Here is a 23325-nt window from a genome sequence, read left to right on the forward strand (position 1 = left end):
CATTTGGTACAAACTCCAGATTACTGCTGGAAGGCTGTTTTGTGTTTTTGAATGGCTGGAAAATATACTACCTTTTAAAACTGTAATTAACTATTGTTTTCTTAAGCATAAGTCATTGAATTTGGTCATATGCCACCTCTGGATTTGTTGATATAAATTTGTATTGGGGAATATTAATAGCAAAATATAATCTACAATCCTTGTCCACACAAATTGCAGTAAATTACAGTTCACCAAATTGCTGTACTAAGAGGAAAATAGAAATGGTTGTGGATTTCAGAAAGCAAACATAGTATTCCAAAAATAATTACAGAGTTGTCACCTTAAAATATCCAGTTGTTTCTCAAAAGTGATCAGTATTAAGTAAAGACACTTTCATCCATGTTAGATTTCATTGACTTTACAGTTACCAATCCCTCCCCTCGTCATCTATTTTTTGGTATTTATTTTAGAAACATTACTCCTTTTTCTTTATTTCTCTGAGGAGAAAAAGATAATGTATACAAAAGAATATGAAGACATTTATATGGATACACACATTTTATTGGCAGACAATTATATGCCACTGAAGTTTGTGATTTTTAGCTAATAACATAATTAATTAACTATAGAGAATTTGCTGTATTTTAAGATCCTAGGAAACAAAGTCAGATTTTTGTTTTGTTTTGTTTTTTTGCTTCTGAAGTCATGCTCTTTAGAGTAAACTGAAGTTATTAGGAAATAGGTCTTTGCAGCTTCCACTGTCCTGTGCAAACTTTAGTTTTAAGAAAATTACTTTATGTATATACAAAGTATATGTAAATGCTCACATAATACACAAGTTTCCTATAAGGTTTGTATTGGGGAAAAAAAGAAACACATCCATTTTTCAACATAAGGCTGAAAAAAAAAACCCTTTAAAATCTATGTTTAGTCCTAAATAACCCTGAAAAAGAAAAAAAGAAAAAGATGACTGAGAAGATCTTGGAAGCCAACAAGTACACAAACATGGAAATTAAGAATTGTCCTCTAAAATAAAATTGTAATTAGAATGTTTATCAATAAAAGTCTACAGGTCTCTATGTTGTAATAGAGAGCTAAGGAGAAGTGATTCAAGTTTGATTCAACAAGTTTCTCTATGTTGTAATAGAGAGCTAAGGAGAAGTGATTCAAGTTTGATTCCAAATCTTTTATAACCATTCTATACCATTATACAACCAAATTAAAAGTTCACCAAAAATGATGAATCCTAGAGCATACTCAATTGTTTTATGTAAGCTCATCTCAGAGGGGAAAAGTCACAAGGGGTTGATTTTTAATGCTAATTTTGATTTCTAATGCTTACAATAAATTAAGTCAACCACCTTCTAAGTTCCGGACTGCCACACATGCTCTAAACTGCTCTGTGGGGATAAAACACTTTAGAAGCTTATAATTCCTACAGAGTGTTTTGATTATTTTATACAAACTAAACTCCAACAGCAAAAAATTTCACAAGGGAAATTGTTGTGTGGTTTAAGGCCACATAATCTGGTTTCAACCCTTGTCTTTGCCTTGAGTAAAAGTCATACTCATTAACTTGAAACAATAAACTCAAACCTTAACATTTCTGGAAAGAATTCAATTCAGGACTTTGGCAGTATCAATGGTAAATATTACACACAGGCTCAATGTGATCTTATACAGATATACAGGACATGTAGGTAACGGAGGCAATGCCAAAGTTTTAAATGAGCAACAGATATATTACATATCACTGCCTTATATATAGGCATTGACCCTTCACACACACATGCAAAATTTCCTAGCTTTCTCAATACTGAATTAGAAGCTGTGGTAATAACTTAAGTATTTATTTAGAGAAGAAATATACAATGGAACTGGAGTGGTATTAATTATATATGCATTAAGAAAAGCTGATCAATAAAATATTTTAAAAAAGAAAAAAAAAAGGTTGGACCATGTAAAAATAGACTAAAAATTAACTACCCCTTTGGGGTTTATAGTTGAAAAGTAATGACACCTGAAGTAAGCAATCTCCTAAAACCTTAGCTAAATGTGATGGAATTGAATTCGGCATTAATACAAGAGAAAAGAGAAAAAACAGATTTTTTAAAATGGGAAATAGCATTCTTTTCTTTGTATAAAACTAATGTGAGTTAAATTTAAGTGGAGAGACAATAGGATGCAGCATATCAAAAAGAGAAGGAAACATTCTAAGAATAAGTAGAGGAAAAAAGAAAAGACCTAGAAAGCAGAGTCTCAGGAAGGAAGAAATTATGTACATATGACATAACAGTCTACAGCTTAGCACATATTTCACTCAGGAGTGTCTAAAACATAATCAGATAGTTTAACTCACTCAAACATAAAACAAGACTATGAACAGGCAAGAGAATAATGAAATGTGGTGGTTCCAGGCAGTTTTTCAAAATTATAACTCTCCCACACTAGCTATACATTTGCCTTTGTAATAGCAAGGCTGGAAATCACCAATTTAAGTGAAAGTTAATTTCTAACTTATGTCCTATGCCTTCGTAAAATCTTATCAGTTACTAAAAGAGTCTTTATATACTCCTTTAGCTTAATTAAATCTTTTCATGGCACATTCTGCTTTAAACTTTTGCTATTCTGGTCATTATCTCAATGTTTTTTATCCATCTAAAAAAAATTACCATTGTCCTTTGCCTTTTTAATTTTATTTATTTATTTATTTATTTATTTATTTATTTATTTACTAATGCTTAAAGGAAGATTACTTATTTATTTATTTATTTGAGAGACAGACAGAGACAAAAAGCAGGGGAAAAGAGCAGAGAGAGAATCTTAAGCACGCTGCATGCCCAGTATGGAACCTGTCACAGGGCTTGATCTCACAATCCTGAGGTCATGACCTGAGCCAGAATCAAGAGTTGTTTGCTTAACGGATGGAGCCACCCAGGTACCCCCTTTTGGCTTTTTTTTTTTTTTTTTTATGATAGTCACACAGGGAGAGAGAGAGAGGCAGAGACATAGGCAGAGGGAGAAGCAGGCTCCATGCACCGGGAGCCTGATGTGGGATTCGATCCTGGGTCTCCAGGATCGCGCCCTGGGCCAAAGGCAGGCGCCAAACTGCTGCGCCACCCAGGGATCCCCCCCTTTTGGCTTTTTAAAAAGAGTTATATCTAACATTTATCAAATGCTTACTGAGAGCTGGTTACTCATTCTATGTATCGTACCCTTTTTATCTCTATAATCCTCTTGACTACTTTCTGAGACAGGTAATATTACTGTCTTCATCTCACAGATGAGAAGACTGAGGCTTAGAGTATTTCAGTAATTTACTTATGGTCAGCTAGCTGGTCAGTTGTAGAGCCAACACTCGTATCTGGGTCTCATTTGAATCCTCGGCCTGCATTCTTGGCCACTACCATCTGATGCCTTCTTCCCTTTTGTTACTTCAAAGCCCGGGTAACCCCATCTCCACCACATATATCCTTTCTGCCAAAGTTGAAGTGTTCTTCTAGGCACAAGAAGAAAATCACACTTTTCAACTATATACCAAGACCAAGTGGGATTTAATCCAGGCATGTAAGGTTGCTTCAACATTCAAAAATTTATGTAACCCATTAACTTAACAGGCTAAAGAAGAAAAATCACATGATCATATCTCACATGCTTGTAGATGCAAAAAATAAAAAATAAAAATAAAACAAAACAAGAACTTTCAGCAAACTTGGAATAGAGGAGAACTGCCTCAACTTGATAGAGAACATCTCAGAAAACCTACAGCTAACATCATGTCTAATGGTGAAAAATTAGAAGCTTTCCCACTACGACCAAGAACAAGGCAAGGATGTTCCCTCTTACCACTGCTTTTCAACAGTACTGGAAGTTATGGAAGTCCTAGCTAATGTAATTAGAGAAGAAAAGAAGAAAAAAAGTCATAGAATTAAGAAGAAAGAAATAAAACTTTTTTTTCACACATGATATGACTGTCAGTGTGGAAAAGCCCAAAGAATCAACAACAACAACAACAAAAAACTCCTGGAACTAATAAGCAATTACAGCAAGGTGGCAAGATACCAAGTTAACATATATAAATCATTCATTTTCTTATATACTAGCCATGAGCAATTGGAATTTGAAATTAAAAACACAATATCATTATCAGTCCCCAAAATGAAATAGATTTAGGCATAAATCTAACAAAATATATACAATATCTATATAAGGAAGACTGCAAAGCTGTTATGCAAGAGATCAAAGGACTAAAACTTGGATAGATATTTCATATTCATGAATAAGAAGACTCAATATTATCACAATGTCATAATTCTTCCTAAATTCATAGATTAAACACAGTTCCAATAAAAATCCCAGCAAATTATTTTATGAATATCTGATTTATGACACCAAATAAACAACACAATATTAAGGGAGAACAAATTCAGAAGACACACTCCAACTTCAAGACCTACTATAAAGTTACAGATATCAGTGCAGTATGATATTCGTGAAAATAGGCAAATGAACTGGTGGAACAGAATAGAGAGCCCAGAAATAGACCCTCACAAATATAGTCAACTGCTCCTTAACAAAGGAGCAAATGCACAACACAAAATGCGGCAAACATTCTCTTTATAACACATGGTGTTGGAACAACTGGACAACCACGTGCAAAAAATGAATTTAGACCCAGACCTTGCACTCTTGACAAAGATCAATTCAAAATGGATGATAGGTCCACATGCAAAATGCAAAACTGTAAAACTCCTAGAAGATAACACAGGAGAAAATCTAGATGACCTTGGGTTTGCTGATGACTTTTTTAGATACAACCCCAAATGCAGGATCCATGAAAGAAATAATTAATGAACTAGACATCATTAAAATTAAAAACTTCTGCTCTGTGAGACACAGTTAGGAGAATGAAAAGACAAGCCACGGAGTGGGAGAAAATATTTGCAAACAGAGTCTGATAATGAACTGATATGAAAATATACAAAAATTCTTAAAACTCAACACAAAAAAAAAAACTATTTAAAAATCAGAGCTTAATAGAAACCATACCAAAGAACAAAAATAGATGCCAAATAAGCATATGAAAAGATACTCCACATCACATGTCATCAGGGAAATGCAAATTAAAACAACAATGACGTATCGCTACACACCTATTAGAATGTCCCAAATCCAAAACACTGACAAAACCAAACCCTGTTGAGGATTTGGAGCAACGGAATTGTCATTCATTGCTGGTGGAAATGCAAAATGGAACAGCCACTTTGGAAGACAGTTTGGTAGCTTCTTATAAAATTAAACATACTCTCTTACCATACATCCCAGCAACGTGCCCTTGCTATTTACCCAAACGAGCTGACAACTTTGTACACAGAAAAGCCTGCACATCGCTGTGTATAGACGTTTTCTCACAACTGCCACAATTCGAAAGCAACCAAAATGTCCCTCAGTAGGTGAATGGATAAATGAACTGATTTATCCATATGATGGACTATTATTCAATAGTGAAAAGAAATGGGCTGAGTCTGAAAAATATACGGAAGAATCTTAGATGCATATTCTAAGTGGAAAAAGCCAATGTGACACATTCCACACAACGCCAATTATGTGACATTCCGGAAAAGGCAAATAACATGGAGATTACAAAGATCAGTGTTTGCCAGAGGTTGGAGGATGGAGGGTTAATAGGCAGAGGACAGGGGATTTTTAGGGCACTGAAACCATTCCATGGGATACTACAGTGGAGGAGAGATGTCATTGAACATTTGTTAGAACCTGAAAAGGTATGACTCAAGAGTGAACTCTAGTGTAAACTACGGACTTTGGGTGATCATGACGTGTCAATGTAGATTCACCAATTATAGCAAACGCACCAGTGGTATGTGGTACATTGAGTTTTGGGGGAGTTGTGAGTGTGGGGCGGGGGGGCATATGAAAACTCTGTCCTTTCTACTTAATTTTGCTGTGAACATAAAACTGCTCTAAGAAGTAAAGCAAGGAGCTGAATTATTCAATGAAGAGAGGGATCTTCTCTCAATTGCTTATAAAAATGCTGTAGGAGCCCATAGGTCATCTTGGAGGGTCGTCTCAAGTATTGGGCAAAAGATGGAAGGTGCTGAGAACGACAGCAGATGGCTCAAGAATCCAGAGAGAAAATTGAGACTGAGCTACAAGATGTCTGCCATGATGGACGGTCTCTTTTGGAAAAGTGTTTGATCCCCAGTGCTTCACAAGCGAGCTGTCTTCTATTTGAATATGAAAGGAGACTACTACTATGACTTGGCCAGGGTTTCCACTGGTGAGGGTATGAAGGAGATTGTGGATGAGTCACAAGAAGCACACCAAGAAGCTTTTGAAATCAGCAAAAAGGAAATACCAACACATCCTATCAGATTGCGTCTGGCCCTTAACTTCTCTATGTCCTAGTATGAGGTTCTGAACTCCCTGGAGAAAGCCTGCTGTCTTGCAAAGACAGCTTTTGATGGAGCCGTTGCTCAACTTGACACATTGAGTGAAAAGCCATACCAAGATGGCAAGCTTGGGGTGCCTGGGTGGCTCAGTCGGCTAATCATCTGACTTTGGCTCAATTCATAACTTTGGGGTCCTGGAATCGAGCCCTGCATCAGGATCCTCACTCAGCAGGAAGTCTGCTTGCTCCCCCTCCCTCTGCCCCTTCCCCTGCTTGTGCTCTCTCTTTCCCTCTTTATCCCTCTCAAATAAATAAAATCTTTAAATAATAATAATTTTAAAAAGACAGCATGCTAAGAATGTAATTACTGAGAGACAACTTGACATCATGGACATCGGATACCCAAGAAGATGGAGTTGAATTGAAGCAAGAGAAGGATAGGAAAATTAACCAGCCTTCTAACTTTTGTCTGCCTCATTCTAAAATTTACACACTAGACCGTTTGTCATCTATGTGGTCCCACAAATAGCTTTTTTGTTTATGATTTATGACAGATTTATGTTATTTCTATTTGAATTTCTTTTCTTCTCAAGTAGTTTTTAGGTTTCATATTAAGGTTGTAGAGCCAGTGAACAGTTAGGGAGTTCCCTGTTTTCATCTTGAGGTCCCCAATATGGGATGTGGAACTTGTATACTGGTTATAAGTGTTTGGCATCGTCCTGTTGGTACATTGTGGCTTCGCAAAGGCCGGTGTTGAAACTGCTTCCACTTCTAAGCAGAGAAAACTGCCTATGTGTTGGTTTGTCCTGGTAGGAATAAAAAGGAATACCTGGTTCTAGACACTGTAACTAAAGTTTGGAGCATTTACAAGGCTGTAGTAGAAATAGGTATCCCATGGATATTAGTGTTGAACCACATGAACCTGTTGAATACTCATTCTCATTGGGCACACCTTTGACTACAATTGCAGAAGTGTTCCTTTCACTGTGACCCAATCAACTCTGGATAAGGGCAGAAATGGTTCATTTTTCATTATTTGTAAAATTCCCTGCTGTTTGCTTGTATTATTTTTGCTACATTCATTTGATTTGTATTTAAATGTTTTAGGCAACCTAAGAACAAATGTACAAGTAAAAATGTAGTAAAACTGAATTGCTTAATATCAATTACTTTATTACTTTTTGTTGTGTATCAAGCACAACAGCAAAACAAAAATCTCATGGATTTAACATTTTTTTTAGTTATTTGTTTTCAGATTTTTTTTTTTTTGCTTTCTTGATTTTTTTTTATACTTGCCTAATAATATGCATGTGGTGTACAAATACTTAACAGGGAAATAACTAGCTTTGTTTAATGTCTTATGAAATTTTCATGAACAAGCCAAGTATAATTGTAGAGAACACATATATTAAGTCCCTTTAAGTGGAATAAAAGTTTATGAGTGGACTTTTCAACTACTTTCTCTACAGATTTTCATGTAAATCAGTCTTTCAGTTCCTAAATTTCTCTAAAGGAAATTGTACATTTTTGGAAATTTATTCCTTATTCTCTGTTGGCAGCTAATGGACTTCTACCAAGTTTAAATATAAAGTTTATTATAACAACAAGATATAAACTCTTCAGGACAAAGAGAACAGGAAAGGAAACTAAGTTTTGAAAGATGCAAAAAGATGGAATAAATAGCAACTGACTCAGTAAGTTAGAGAAAGTTGACATCCGACTACCTGGAAAGAAAGATGTCAATGAAAAAATTAGCACATTTGTTCTACTAGACTCTAGAAGGATTCAGGTATTAGAAGTGACTTCAGGTGACTTTGAAGACTAAGGGCAAAGTAGGGTGAGCACAAGAGGTTTGAGTCTTGTGTGATACAAAAGGAGGCACAGAGAGGATAGGAAACTAGCTGCTAATCACAAAGTATTTAAGAGGCATAAATAGGGCATAAACCTACTTATTTCAAATTCAACTCAAAGCCTCCCTTTGTATAGTGAGTCTGTAATGGGAGCATTCAGAGTTTAGATGTTCTCTCCCAGCCTACATCCCCTCCCACCAAGATGAAATAAGACAGTGCTGTAGGAGGAGATTGACTCAGAAAGGCTCTGTGAGGGACACACTGAGAAAAACGTGCAATCCAGGATATAGAAAGTCTAAAACAAAAGAAAGTATCCCCAGGATAAAGATAAAGACAGATCCCAAGAAAACTATTGTATAATTGATTCAGAAAGCAGTCAATTAATACAAGTTTAGATATTATATTGATTTTATTTTATTTTATTTATTTATTTTTTTTAGATATTATATTGATTTTAATATTTGTCATATTGATTTAATACAGATTAGAAAGATAAAAAATCCAAGAGAGATGCTTCTAAGGGAAAAAAGTAGATCTATTACCTATGAGGTTTAACAGTAACAAGACGAGAATCAGTGCTTAGAAAGAAAGCTTGGGCCAAACTGTGGAAGGAGCCTCGGTGTCCAACGAAAGATGAATGGATAAAGAAGATGTGGTTTATGTATACAATGGAATATTACTCAGCTATTAGAAATGACAAATACCCACCATTTGCTTCAACGTGGATGGAACTGGAGGGTATTATGCTGAGTGAAGTAAGTCAGTCGGAGAAGGACAAACATTATATGTTCTCATTCATTTGGGGAATATAAATAATAGTGAAAGGGAAAATAAGGGAAGGGAGAAGAAATGTGTGGGAAATATCAGAAAGGGAGACAGAACGTAAAGACTCCTAACTCTGGGAAACGAACTAGGGGTGGTAGAAGGGGAGGGGGGTGGGGGGTGGGAGTGAATGGGTGACGGGCACTGGGTGTTATTCTGTATGTTAGTAAATTGAACACCAATAAAAAAAAAAATAAAATAAATAAAAATAAATAAATAAAAAAAAATTTTTAACCCAAAAAAAAATAATAAAAAAAATAAATAAATAAATGAGCAACATGTACACAGAAAAGTAGGCAAAACTAAAAAACATGATAGGTAACTCGAGGAAAACCAGTGAGTTGTTTTGTTAAATGCAACAAACTATTGTAGGTGGATCAATTGTGATTAAATGTATACAGTCCTAATAATTAAATATAAAATTATTTAACAAAAAAAATAGGAGAGTGAAAAAAATTTTAATCATAAAGTTTAAGAAAGCTAAAGTCTCATATTCCATAGTAAAAATCAATGACTAATATAAAAATCAATATAGTGATAAATTAAAGCAATATAAATATCTGAATCAATATGATAGAGGCACCTGGGTGGCTCCAATGGTTAAGCATCTGCCTTCAGTTCAGGTCACGATCTCAGGATCCTCAGCTGGAGCCCCACATCGGACTCCCTGCTCAGTGGGAAGTCTGCTTCTCCCTCTCCTTTTGCTTCCTCCCCTGTCCATTCTCTTTCTCTCTTTCAAATAAATAAATAAAATCTTTAAAAAATAAGTCAATATGATAAATATCAAAATCAATATCTAAGATTGGAACATCAAAAATTTACAGGATGCTATTTGGATAGTTAGTTCTCAATACAATTCCTGAAAAAGGAGCTCACAAATATAAAATACAAAATGAAAACCCAAAAAAGCAGCAAAAAGAGTAAATTTGCCTCTAAGGCGCAGGAATTAGGGAGCAAGAGATACTGAAAACAAGAATGTTCTTTTTCATCATAAATCAGGTAACCATATATCCCGTTTTTCTCTGAAATGTCCTGTTTTATTCCTGTTTTCCCAGTGTCCTATCCAATTAGCAACCCTCTTTCATTTTCAAAAGTGTATAACAAATTAAATGTTCACCCTAATTACAAGATTTGTAGAATTACTTTACTTCTAAACTATGCACATTTATTACTATTATAAATACATTTTAAGTGAGGCTTTGAGTTGAAGTTGAAATAAGTAGGTTTATGTCCTATTTAAGCCTCTCAAATACTTTGTGATTAGCGGCTAGTTTCTTAATCTCTCTATGCCTCCTTTTGTATCACATCTGCAAAATAAGGATTATAAAAGTTCCTATGACATAGATTTGATATAAAGATTGAATAGGCCACTTTGCACAGTGTTTTGCACTTAACCGATGCTCAATAAACCTATTATTGTGTTAAATGTCTATGAAATTTAAGTGGATTCAGAATGAATCTATTTCCTCATAGTGGATTTTCATCTAGGCCTTTAATGTTATAATTGGAAATTAGTGAAAAGTTTAAAGTTACATTCTTTTTCTTAAGTTTATGGAACATATTGAATAAGGTCTCTCTCTGTAGGAGTGTTTGAAGAAATGGCCAAATTTGGAACTTTTTATTACAAAGTAAAGAACCAATAAAACTACAGCCATTTAGTTCATTCAGATGTTTTTTTTTTTAAATCTTCAGATCATAATTAGAGAAATAAATATGTTGCTTATTTTCAGAGCATAATTTTCCCTATACATTTGTCTATTAATCTTCATTTACTACTTGGGAGCACTTTTTGGACAAATAACGGTGTATAATCACAGACTGCTAGCTATTTTGGAAGTCTGGCTGACTTTCCACATTCTGTGGGAACCTGGGACTACAGCACTCTAAGAGATCTATATTCTATGGGTTAATCAGACATGTAAACAGTCTCAAGAAAACGCATCTAAATATCCTAGGCAATGTTTCCAACATTATTTCATAAGTCTCCTATCAAGAGCTAGCATTTTTTTATAGGTCAACAAGGATTAAATAGGTCATTTTTACGACATTAGAGGACTTTTATAACATCGCCCAATATCCTTATAGTTATTTCGGTAAATTGCTTGATTTAAAGGCAATGTTTAATTAAGCTGCTCCTGTGCTTTAAACCTTACATTCTAATTTTTCATGTTCCATTTTCTCAAATTTTATTCATTTGAAGTCTCACTTCCCAATAGTCTTTTGCAAGAATTCCAGTTTATATTCCAGTCTCCCTTCCTTAAACTCAACTGCCATTTTAACAGTTGGGGACTTTTTTTTTTTTTTTTTGGTTATATAATAGATTCTTTATAAATTTTTTTCCAGTTATACTGAACCATAACTTACAAATAAGGTCGTAATATATTGAAGTGTACAAAGTGATGATTTGATATATGTCTACATTAGGAAACGATTTTCACAATCACGTTAATTAACAAATGCACTACTTCACACAGTTACCTATTTTTTTTTGGTACAAATTCTTTTTTTTTTTTTTAATTTTTAAGATTTATTTATTCGAGAGAGAGAAAGCACAAGACAGGGAGGTGTAAAGGGAGAGGAAGAGAGAAACTTCAGCAGACTCCACACTTAACACTGGCCTGATGTGGGGCTGACCTCATGACCCTGAGATCACAATCTGAGTCAAAACCAAAAGTCAGATACTTAACTGACTGTGCCACCCAAGTGCCCCTTTTTAAAATTTAAAATCAGTGACCTTATATTCATAGCATTACCATAAAATCATGCAACTTTTTTTTTTGAAGAAGCATTCAAAAACTTAATACACACAGATGAAAGTTAATCTCTTGAAAGTAGTCACTTTGGGATTCAGTCCCTGTTCAACATTGCTGCCATCTTTAGTACTATACAACCAATAATACATTTTTTTTGCATAGTGACAGTAATCGTGAATTCTTTTTCTCCAATGATGAAATTTATTTTGCAAATCAGTACTTATTTGTCACCGAATCTAGTACCAAAGCAAGTGAGTAAGCAGAAAAGTATCCAGACTATTTTATAGCTTAGTTTTTAATACAATTGCTGAAAAGGGAGCTCCTCAATTTTTTTAAATGTAGTAAGTTTAAGTCCACTACTGTTTTGACATTGTTGCAGTCCTTACTTATTTTTTATATCATTTTAGGATTGTTTGTTGGTTTTAGTCTCATATCTGCCCCCTACACTTCTCAGTACTATGTAAAATGAAGACACATGATGGGCACTCAACCAATGTCTATAATATTGAAACTTCTCTGCCCTTCTTTCTGTAGGAGGCAACCAGCAATCAGAAAGAGACATAATAAAAACCACCTGGCAACTCCAACCAACTCAGAGCCCCCAGGTTGAAATTAGTGGTTCCATTTCCATCAAAAAATTCTTTTTTGTTTGTTTCTTTTCTTCCATTTTTAGAAGCAAAGACACCCATTCAAATACCTGGTAAAAAAAAATTCTAGACAGGTCTAGGTTTCCAGTTCCAGAAAACTAAGATACAGCTGCTGGAACATTACGGCCAGATTCTCTTGGCTTTACCTCCTGTACAAATAAATCCATCTACTGCTGTGCTTGGCGAGGCGACAAAAACAGCTGCAGAGGGGGGCAAAACCTATCCTGGCACAGGCTCTGGGCTGATTTCTTCGTTAAAGACTCTCATCTTTCTAGGATGTGGGCCCTCCTAGGCTGACAGGACAAGGCAAGGTAGCAAGGGTGGAAGGAGAGGAGAGTCGTTCCCTGACCCTTGATTGAGCTCTGCTTGCAGCTGTCCCCAACTTCTGTAATATGGTAACCTTTTCCACTCTTGCCCCGGAGATTCCTGTGGGAATGGGACTTCCTGAGCCATAATCCTACAAATGGGAAGAGACGTTACAGGCTCAAGTAACTCAGAAATGGGAGGGAGGAAGAGAAGAGAAAAGAGAAGAGAAAGAGGTGAAGAAAAATGAAAAGAAAAAGCCAGATAAAGGAGGGCTATCAGGGCAGATCTGAGAAGATCAGATAACTAGAAACTAGGTGTGCGTTTGTTTTGTTTTGTTTTGTTTTAATTGGGAAAATGTCTGAAAATTCAGGTGAATTAAGCCAGTCATAAGAGGATTTTTCCAACCACCTTATATCCTAGCTACACTCAACATAGTGTGTCCACACCTCTGCCTAGGTCAGGGCTTAGGAGCATGGACATTCTCTAAGTCTACTACTTCCTAGATGTATGACAATTACTTCTCTGCTTGTAATTTTCCTATCTGTAAAATGGGGATGATTACAGTGCCAACCATACAGGATTATTGTGAAAATTAAATAGGTGAATGCATGTAAAACAAGAGTTTTCTGTCGTATATGACACAGAGTGCACACTCCAGTTTTCCTTGCTCTATTTTGACGGTACCAGTGAATAGCTTCTGACAATTAAGTCACTCGGTAGAGATGACCCAACTCACCAGGCATATTCATTTATTTATAAATATTCATTATAAGTATTCACTTATATGTATTGCTCACACTTCTCCTATCTTCAAATACCTAGGTTTACCTCTTTATCTCAACCTATCAAAACCTATCATTCTTCAAGCACCTATCAGTTTCATAAACGCTTGTTCCATCTCCTCCATAAAAACCATCCCTGATCTCACCTGGGAATTCTTAGAACATTTAATATCTGTAAGTTTGGCACTTAGTGGTTCACATACCAGCATAGTCTACGTGGTATCGTTTGCAAAGCAGTGACAGCTGACTACTACCAGTTACTGATGAGCTTCTCAGAGCCTGTCTCATATTAGGAGGGAAAAAGAGAATGGCCAAAGAATATACGTAGCGACTCCATGCCAAAGTATTTCTTATATCTTTGTCTAATACAAAGTATGCAGGCCTTCAGTGCTGAAAGACCCTCCTTTTTTGTTTTGTTTTGTTTTGTTTTGAGAATCCCTTGAAGGATGAAGTCTCTGAATGGTGGTAGGAAGAGGAATAAGTGATCTCGCACAAATTGCCAAGGGAGGTAGAAATACCCAGAATAACTCAACTGGATCCTCAGTCTACAATTATAGCTGTTAAAAGATGTCACTAAATGGGCTTTGAAGTCAGACAGAACAGGGAATCTTCCTTGGCCTTCTATTTACTAGCTGTGCAATTCCAGAAAATATGACATTCACTTTCCTCATTTGTAAGGTTAGGGTAACAAAGTCTTCTTCATAAGGTAGCTGTGACATTTGCAGAACTTGCTACGGTGCCTAGTCAAGTATTCATTCTACAAATGTCATTTCCTTCCCTCTTTCCAAGAATCAGTCAAGGCAGAAAACACCAAACCATTTTAAATGAAGTCTTATCAACCACTTCATAGCCAGTTTTTCACAGTGTGTCTTTTAAATTCAAAGAGCCACAAAAAGTCACATTACACATAGCTGTGATTAAATTAGATGCTATTCTGAAGGATCATGCTCCCAAGAGCATGTCTAAGCATGCACAATTTAAAAACACACCCACAATAGGTTGGAGGAATAAAAGGAATAGGTCACAAATAGTTTTATTTTCTCTTTTTAGCGTTGTTGTCATTGTTTGTTTGCTTACTTGCTTTCTAATAGTTTCCCAGGCCTTCAATGAGTTTGGTCAATTTTCACATAATCTTTTTGCTGTGTGCATCTTAAGTATAATGGAAGGAAAATAAAGAATTTGAAGTTCTAAAATATATATATATATTTTTAAATGGGAAGTTCCTTCTTAGCTGGGATTTATTTATCAAGTCATTTACTGGAAGGGACTTGTGAACTAGAGGAACAGAGGCAACCCTTTAACTATAGTGTCAATGTTTCCTGTGGAAATACTCGTCATTGTAATTTTCTGTCAGGAGGGTAATACTTTATTGCCCAAAATGAGGGTGGTCTTTTCCATCTGTTAGATAGACAAAATTAATGCTTCTGGGTCAAACTCAGAGAAAACTGTGATTAATAAAACTAGTAAGATTCAAGATATGTGAAAGTCAGTGCATGGCTAGCATAGCCCTGGAATCAGACGGACAAGTATGAGCCCTCTAGCCAGATGGTCAATGTGAGCAGAACGAAACATAGTTAAATGATTGAGACAGTGACCAGGCAAAGGTCCCTTAGAAGGGACCTGTGATCTATGCTTATGGGGTATGTAACTAAAAAACATACAACCTTGATAGTGGACGGGAATAAAAAGGGTCCTGTAAACATAATGCATAAATGTGTAGATATGGAGAAAAATGAAAAAAGCATAAGTAAATGCGGGCCAGAAACATGAGCATCCACCACAAGCGCTGCAGGAACAGAAAAGACTCAGAAAAGTGTTGGCCCTATAAGAAGAGAATTTTCATTCCCTCATTCATTCATTCAAGTATGTATTGAGCATCAAGCATATGTTAGGTAAATAAAGCTACAAAGATGAAAAGACAATCCTTGCCGATAGTGAGGAGAGAAACACACCTAGTAAGGATTAGGAGGAAGGAACTCTAGTCTGCCTAGGATAATGTTGTATTTTTACAGAAACCAGCTGTCTGAAGAGTTTTCTTAGCAGATGTAGGAGAGGTGGGCTCTAGCAAAAAGGAACAATATGTTCAAAGTTTCAATAATGTAAAAAAAAAAAGTAATCAATTTGAGGGGAACCTAAGTTGGTACATAATAGCTAGGATATGATATTCAAAGGAAGCTATCTAGATAATAAGGCCAGACTGAAACATAAGGGCTACAATCTGAAGAGCCTTGAATGTCAAGCAGAGAAGTTTAGGTTTTATGTTATCGGTATTGAGGAACAATTAAAATTTTCAAGCGTAAGAGTAATCAGGTCAGATTTTTATGGTAGAAATGTCATTCTGATAGAAATGGAGATGAAGAAGGGCGAGGAGGCCAGCGAGGAAGTTATAACAATAGTAATGGGATGCTAGGTATACGGAGGTTAAGAGTTGAACCCAATAAAAAGTAAAGGGCTGAGAATGAAAAGGACAGATTTTAGGCAACAGTATTGATAGTATATATGAGTGGAGGAGAATGAAGGACCCCCCACAAAAGTCCATATTCAGGCATGGGCAACTGGAGCTGTTCACCAAAGTAGGAAAAACTGGAGAAAAAGCATGTTTCAAGAAAGACAACATACAAGCTTAGTTTTCAATAGATTATATTTATTTATATATCATATATATTTATAATATCATATATATTATATATTTATTTATATATTATATGTATTTATAATATATATTTATATATTAATTATATATTTATAATTAGGTCTATGCAAAAAGAATTCTACAAGCCCCCTACATGATAGAGGGGTGAGAACTGAAAGAAACCAGATAATGAAGATACTAAAGATTGAAAAGAGGATAGAAACAGAGCTATCTGTACTAAAGTCAGAGTTCTTATTAAAAATGAAACAAAATGAATGAACAAAACCAAAATTCACTAAATGCGCTCTGACTAGATAACACTGATGGGGGACTTCATATAGGAGATGAAATGCAGGATTCTCATGGCTAAGGAACAAAGCCCGCCAGCTTCTGCATCAAGCTCCACCAGCGCCAAGAACTTGACTTTGCTTGCATTCACTGGCACCACCATTGCCAGTGCTACTCACGCCTGCAAAACACATCCTGGAAAATCATCACCACTCCTGCTCCTACCACCTTCACCAGCAAAACTGGAAACTTCATTTACGGCATCTCCCTCAAGAGCCTAAGCCAAAGGTAACTTAAATGCAAGGGAAACTTGGAATTTTAGTTCTGACATATCCCTTGGAGAAGAGGGGGAGGGGGAAAGAGGCTCAACCTAGACCAAAGTGAACAACAGAACGAATGGATCAGAGAGGTAAAAAAGGGATTGTAACTCTGAGACTAGAAACAGATTTTTAACTCTGTGGAGAGGAATTAGCAGATATAACAATAAAAACAATCTATTCCATCCGATTCAATCTAATCAAATCTATCATGAGTTTAGCGACTATTCGATGCCGCACGCTGTATATACACTATTTCTAAACGTCATAATAACCCTTTATGGCACGTATGACTATCTTCATGTTATAAATGACAAAATAAGATTCACAAAAGTGAAATAACCAATATCACAGAGCTGGTATCTGGCTAAGCCAAGGCCTGTGTGCAAGTCAGCCTAATTCCTCATCCTCTCCATGCCCTTCTTTCAGAACACCATCAACATAGAATATCGGCAGTTAGGTAGACATTTCTATGGGAGTAGTATAAAAAATGTATTTATATTTTAACTGTATAGTTTAGGATTTTTTCTGAATAATTGCTTTGATTCTAAAAACCGCACTCAATGACATCTGTCTCAGGCACTGCTATAAAAATGTCTAAGCTCAAGTGCACGCTCATGGATAAGAAGCCAAGAAATGTTACCCAGCCCACAGGGTAGCAAACATTAAACAGGCGACTCTAGACATGAAAAGCATAGCCCAGGAAGGCTATGGATGTATATCCCCCAATGAATGGGAACAGTGGGTCAAGCCATCATCCTACTCTTTTGTTCTCCTACAACAAAGAAGTCTTTCTGACCAAGGAAGGCCCTGCTGATAATATACAATAAAGTGGCCCTGCCATTTTTAATGCTTCCAATAAGTTCACAATCAGGATATATTTTTACCTTGTGAACTTGCATTAGTGTCTTTCTGCCAAAGAGTTAAAAAATACACTTCTGTGTTTGGCTGAAATATGATTTTGGGAAGGTTTATGAAAGGTCATGAGAGTGAATCCACATGTGGAACAATATGAAGGCAGCAAGATAATTTCTTTGATTCTGATACACTTAAATTTTTTTCTTTTTTTTTTTTTTACAGTTAAATTTTTCTAATCATCCTCGAAGATTTCAATAATGTGGACTTATTTCTGTATAATGTGTGTGTGGCATAAATGATTCTGGTTCCCATGAACAATCCTTTCTTTATTATCAAAATAAAAGCATACTGGATTCACCTCCACGTTTACTGCAGCATTATTTACAAAAGCCAAATTATGGAAACAGTGCAAGTGTCCACTGACTGCAGAGTAGATAAGGAAGTAGATAAAATGGAATATTACTCAGCCATAAAAAATGAGATCTTAACATTTGCAACAATATGGATGGATCTAGAGAGTATAATGCTAAGCAAAATAAGCCAATCGGAGAAAGACAAAAACCTATGATTTAATTCATATATTGAATTTATGAAACAAAGGGAAAAGAAGACAAAAAATAGACTCTTTTTTTTTAAAGATGTGTTCATCTATTAGAAAGAGAGAGAGTGCACGTGTATGAACAGGGGGAGGGGCAAAGGGAGAGGGAGAAGCAGACTCCCTGCTGAGTGGGAAGCCTGAAGCAGGGCTCAATCCCAAGACTCTGAGATCATGACGTAAGTTGAAACCAAGAGTTGGATGCTCAACCAACTAAGCCACACAGCCACCCTGCAAAAATAGACTTAAAAAAAAAGATTTTATTTATTTACTCATGAGAGACACACAGAGAGAGGCAGAGACACAGGCAGAGGGAGAAGCAGGCTCCATGGAGGAAGCCCGATGTGGGACTCGACCCCAGGACCCTGGGATCATGACCTGAGCTGAAGTCAGACACTCCACCACTGAACCACCCAGGGGCCCCTAGACTCTTAACTATAGAGGAAAACAGATGGTTCCCAGAGGGAAGGTTGGTGGGGGGAATGGGTGACATAGGTGAAGGGGGTTAGGAGTACACTTATCTTGATGAGCACTGAGTAATATATTGAAGTGTTGAATCACTATATTGTACACCTGAAACTAATATAATATTGTATGTTAACTACACTGGAATTAAAATAAAAATAGTAATATTTTAAAAAGGTAAATTGGATCATGTGGTTCCCTGCTTAAATCCCTCCCATTCCTTTTTTAAGAGAATCCAAACTCCTTGCCTCCATGAAGAAGCCCCTGCATGGTCCGGCTCCTGCTGACCTCCCTAACCTCTTCTATCATCACACCTCGCGTTAGCTATGTGGGTCTCCTTCTGATGTCCCAAATGCACCAAGCCCTTCCCCACTCTAGGCTCTTACACTTATTGTCCCTCTGCTTAGAGCACTCTTATCCACTTCTCTGCACAGCTGCCTTCTTCTTCGCCTTTGGGATTCATCTCAGATGCTGCCTCCTGGAAAAGCCCTTCCCTGATCACCCTATCCCTAGTGATCTTAGACTCCTCTGATTCTCTCCACCACCTAAACACTTCAACAGTACCTGGATGTTTCCCCAGCAGGACTTATCTCAAGAAGTGTATTCATTGTATATTTATTGTGTATATCTATTATATGCTTATCTGTTTATCATCTGTCTCTACCAGTAGAATATGGATCCATGATGACAGGGATATCATGTGTCTGTACTGCTGGATCCTCAGTATGCCTGGCAGGTAGCAGTCACTCAATAAATGCTTACTAATGAAATGAATAAAGCAGTGGTAAAATAGGATCAGCATGACCTGTGCCACCCACCCTTCCTTAAAGTTTTATAGCTTTTTACTCCATGTCCCAGCTTGTGGTCCTAGGCACATATAACAAATGCTCTTGTAGTTCTTGGTTGCTCTTTATGTCCTGCTTCTCTAGGCAACAAGAACATCTTTACCTGGTTTGACTCCCATTTCTTTAAGGCTTTTACCTTAAAAGCTACTGAGTCTCTATGCTATCCTCAGTTGTTCAGAGAATTTGAAGCTTATTCTATGGCCTCCCCTTTATACCAGCTAGAATTTAATGCCCTCTGTGATGTGATCTGTTATTTCATTGTGGCTGTTTTTGGCCATTGGCAAAGCAGTACGACTTCCCCAAACTCATTTCATGTGTAGCCTTGGTGCCAGAAATATGTCTCAGGAGTGCTGAGGAATGAATGATTTTAGAGGCTCCTGAACACCACAGATTTGGGAGCACCTTGTTTGTTTATTCTGAATCAATTAGTTCCTTAGGATATGAAATCACTGAACAATGAAAATACAGATTCATTCATAAGGATTTAAAAAAAAAATAGCCGGGCAAGAAATTTCATTTCATAAGTCCCACTCCCTTAAAAATTAACCACTGTGCCCACAATACCAACTGTGAAAATTCCCATCAGGTAATTATAGCTTAAAAAAAAAAAATGTGATGAGAGAGTAGCTTAACAGTGCAGAGCAGAGAGTGGCGAGTGTTTGAGCATTCTTGTGCATGTGCTTAAAGGCACTTAGGGACCTTGCTTTTCATGTAGCATAAAGCTTATTTTCAAAAATAATTTCTTTAATTGTGCTTCTACTTGAAGGGATAAATTATATTTGATAAATGATCTTCTTGTGCAAAAATCCCAGGATAGATATTCAATATCATATAGCACCCACTCTCATGGCATACACTCTTTACAAAATAGACCAAAACAGTATTTGAAAGAAACACTTCCTCATCATGGCTGAGAGTGATTTTAAAATGGCTATCAGATAACTAAAATCTCTCCTTTCCAAAGAAACTCAGTGTTTTCTACATTAATCTATAAGACAAACACAAAAAGTGGGATAATGAGAAGATAGGTGTTCTTTAAGGACATAAAATCCTCATTTTTTACTTAAGTATGTTTGTAGTGGATAATAAGTGTTATATATTTTACTGTCAAGATATACAAAAATGATTTCCAGTACTGTAACATCAAAACATCCCCGTCCTTACTCTAGCTTCCGTGGAAACACAACATTCACCTAGTCTAAAAACTAAAAATGCCCTAAGGCCTTTTGTTCCTCAACTCCCACATGTCCCCAATCATTTACTGACCCCTTAATCTTCCAAATGCAGTTGCAATTCACAACAGTGTGTGTTTGTGTGCGTGTGTGTGTGTGTGTGTGTGTGTGTGGTGTGGCTGGCTGGATAATGATGAGCTAAGCTTAATTACATCATTAGGCAGGAGGCCGCAGATCTCCTGCTGCCTTAAGGGACTGATTGGAATTTTAAAATATTATTTTCACTTAGTGGAATCTAAATTAAATAAATAGGCTCCATTAAAGAAGAGCCATGGTACATTTGCTGTTGATTTTTGTCCGTTTACAATTGTGCTAGAGGCTGAGGTGCCCAAAGGGGTATACAGTCATCTTCTTGCAAACTTCTAATTAGACCATGTAAAATATAACTGACAAGACTTTTTCTGTTGTACCAGAATATTCTCATTTTTTAAAGTATCTTCTCTTTTTTGCACCTCTAATAGATTTCCCTAACATTATTCTGTACTTCCCATATTAGTGTTTAATGTAAGTCATTATTATGTGATAAATAGGTTTATGTTTTTTTTTTACATTTTTATATGTTTATTTCATGGTGCCATTTGTAGCTCCACCCAGCCAACCATTGCAATCTGAGGGACACAGAGAGCTAACCTGTTTTGCTCTAAGTTTCTCCTAGCTGAGCTATGAGAAAGGTGAAAAGACAGGAGAACTTAGAAATCTGATTTTTGGTCCTGAAAAGCCGAAAGCATAAGATAAGTTCCCTTAGTACTCCTATTCAGAGTCAGACTACTTCTCCTTCATGTAAGCAAGGTTATAAAATTGTCTCTATCCTTCCTAATTAAAGACCTGAGAAACATGAATTTTAGGTTACTGAGAGAGTCAGGGTCGGGCTTGAGGCACCACAGGCCACCCAAGGAAAATCCAGCTGCATCGCATTTGAAGCTGTCCTATCATAGTCTGGAAAAAATGCTCCAATCTTAAAAATATGTCTAGACCACTTTATTTCACTCCTATGTGACTCTTAGGTGAAGTGGGGGGTGAGGTGGGGGTTGATGGGTAAGACGAGGGTGGCAAATGAGCATTCTACATGAAAACTCTTTTCTAAAAAGAACCCATCAGGAAGCTGATTTACAGTAAAAAAAAAACTGACATTACAGACCCCGTGTGTAAGCCCTTCATCATTCTGCGGTAGAGAGTTCAGGCACTGCCTACAAATAAAGAGCATGCAAAAGGTCCTCCTGTATCTCAGGGACTCAGGAATGGCTCCAGGCATATTAGGGGCAGAAAGTCTTTAAATGGCCTCACTTCCCTGCAGACATGCCCCTCCTTTTCAATCCTTATTCTCCCACAATCCCCAGATCTACAGATTCTAGGGTGCAGCAGTTTGCCTGGGTCTGGTCTCCACAGCAAAACCACCCACGATTTAGGATATATCCATTCTCTATGATCTCTTATGAAAAATTAACTGCATTCACTTGTGGCCCTACTTAGATAAATTTTTAACCTTTTTATTTAGGGGCAAAAACGGGTCTTGGCTAAAAACACCTTTAGAATCTTGGATTTTTGAGGAATGGGGACTCAAAGTTTATTTTCCAGATGATGAAGCTAAATTCCCGGAGAAGGTGACTAATTTCCACAAGGTCACACAGCTACTTCATAATTTAGCTGGGACTAACATCTGTTTCTCAATTCCTGATCCATTGTTTTTAATCCATGGCACCAAGCTGCTTGATGTTTCAGTCTTCTAAGGAGAGTTTATCACCTAGACAGCTTTTCTAATCCCTTGACCGAATGAATAAGTGAGATGGGAGATTTAGGCTCTGAAACACACTCTTAGGAGGTAACATGACCAATCCTCTGAGAATTGTCTTTCTTAAACAAATCTTCACACCCCACAACTTATTTAGATGGATTGTTATTCCTGCTCATCTGTGGCTGACAATGCCATCCCTTAATCACCAGAGAGGAGGGACTGCAGGAGCTTCTTCTAGAAAGACTGGCAAAAAGTCACTCCCCTGAAAAGCAGGGAAGAAACACTGACTCTGGTCTTTGGTTAAGTGGGTCCCTTAATGGAAGAGGTAGGGACTGCCTAGATATTCCCTTATGCCATCCCATTAACACACAAGAGTGTGCATGAGTGCAGGAGGGTGTCATTAGGGTAAATGAACGGGGTTTGGGGATTAATGTTGTTAACACTGCTGCCTGCTGATAGTAAAAGAAGGCAATCTCAACCTGTTAAACAGCCTACCACCTGGGAAGTTGAACTGCCCACAGTCAGCGGAGACCGGTATGGAATTGAGAATGAGTTTCAAAAAAAATTCTGAGCCACAGGGATACCACAAAGAAAGGGATGCAGCGAGATTTTTAAAGGAAGAAAGAAAAGATGGGAAAACCAAATCAACCTCCCCAAGGAAGTATTGGGTACAGATATGAAGTATTTTGGCTTTTCTAATATTTTTATTATGTGATTTGCCAAGGTCACCTTGTTTAGGGGTTTCAAGTAGTTTTTAATTGGCAATGTATTCCAAAATATCTTTGTACTACCATTCTTATGAATATATTC

At 36.7% G+C, this 23325-nt stretch overlaps 1 pseudogene; it reads left to right on the plus strand.

Annotated features, from left to right (window-relative positions):
* The first annotated feature begins 5814 nt into the window (after positions 1–5814).
* LOC144318221 (14-3-3 protein zeta/delta pseudogene) lies at positions 5815–6920 on the plus strand (annotated as a pseudogene).
* Positions 6921–23325: the final 16405 nt, after the last annotated feature.

Source organism: Canis aureus, chromosome 8 (assembly GCF_053574225.1).
Source record: "Canis aureus isolate CA01 chromosome 8, VMU_Caureus_v.1.0, whole genome shotgun sequence".
NCBI lineage: Eukaryota > Metazoa > Chordata > Mammalia > Carnivora > Canidae > Canis > Canis aureus.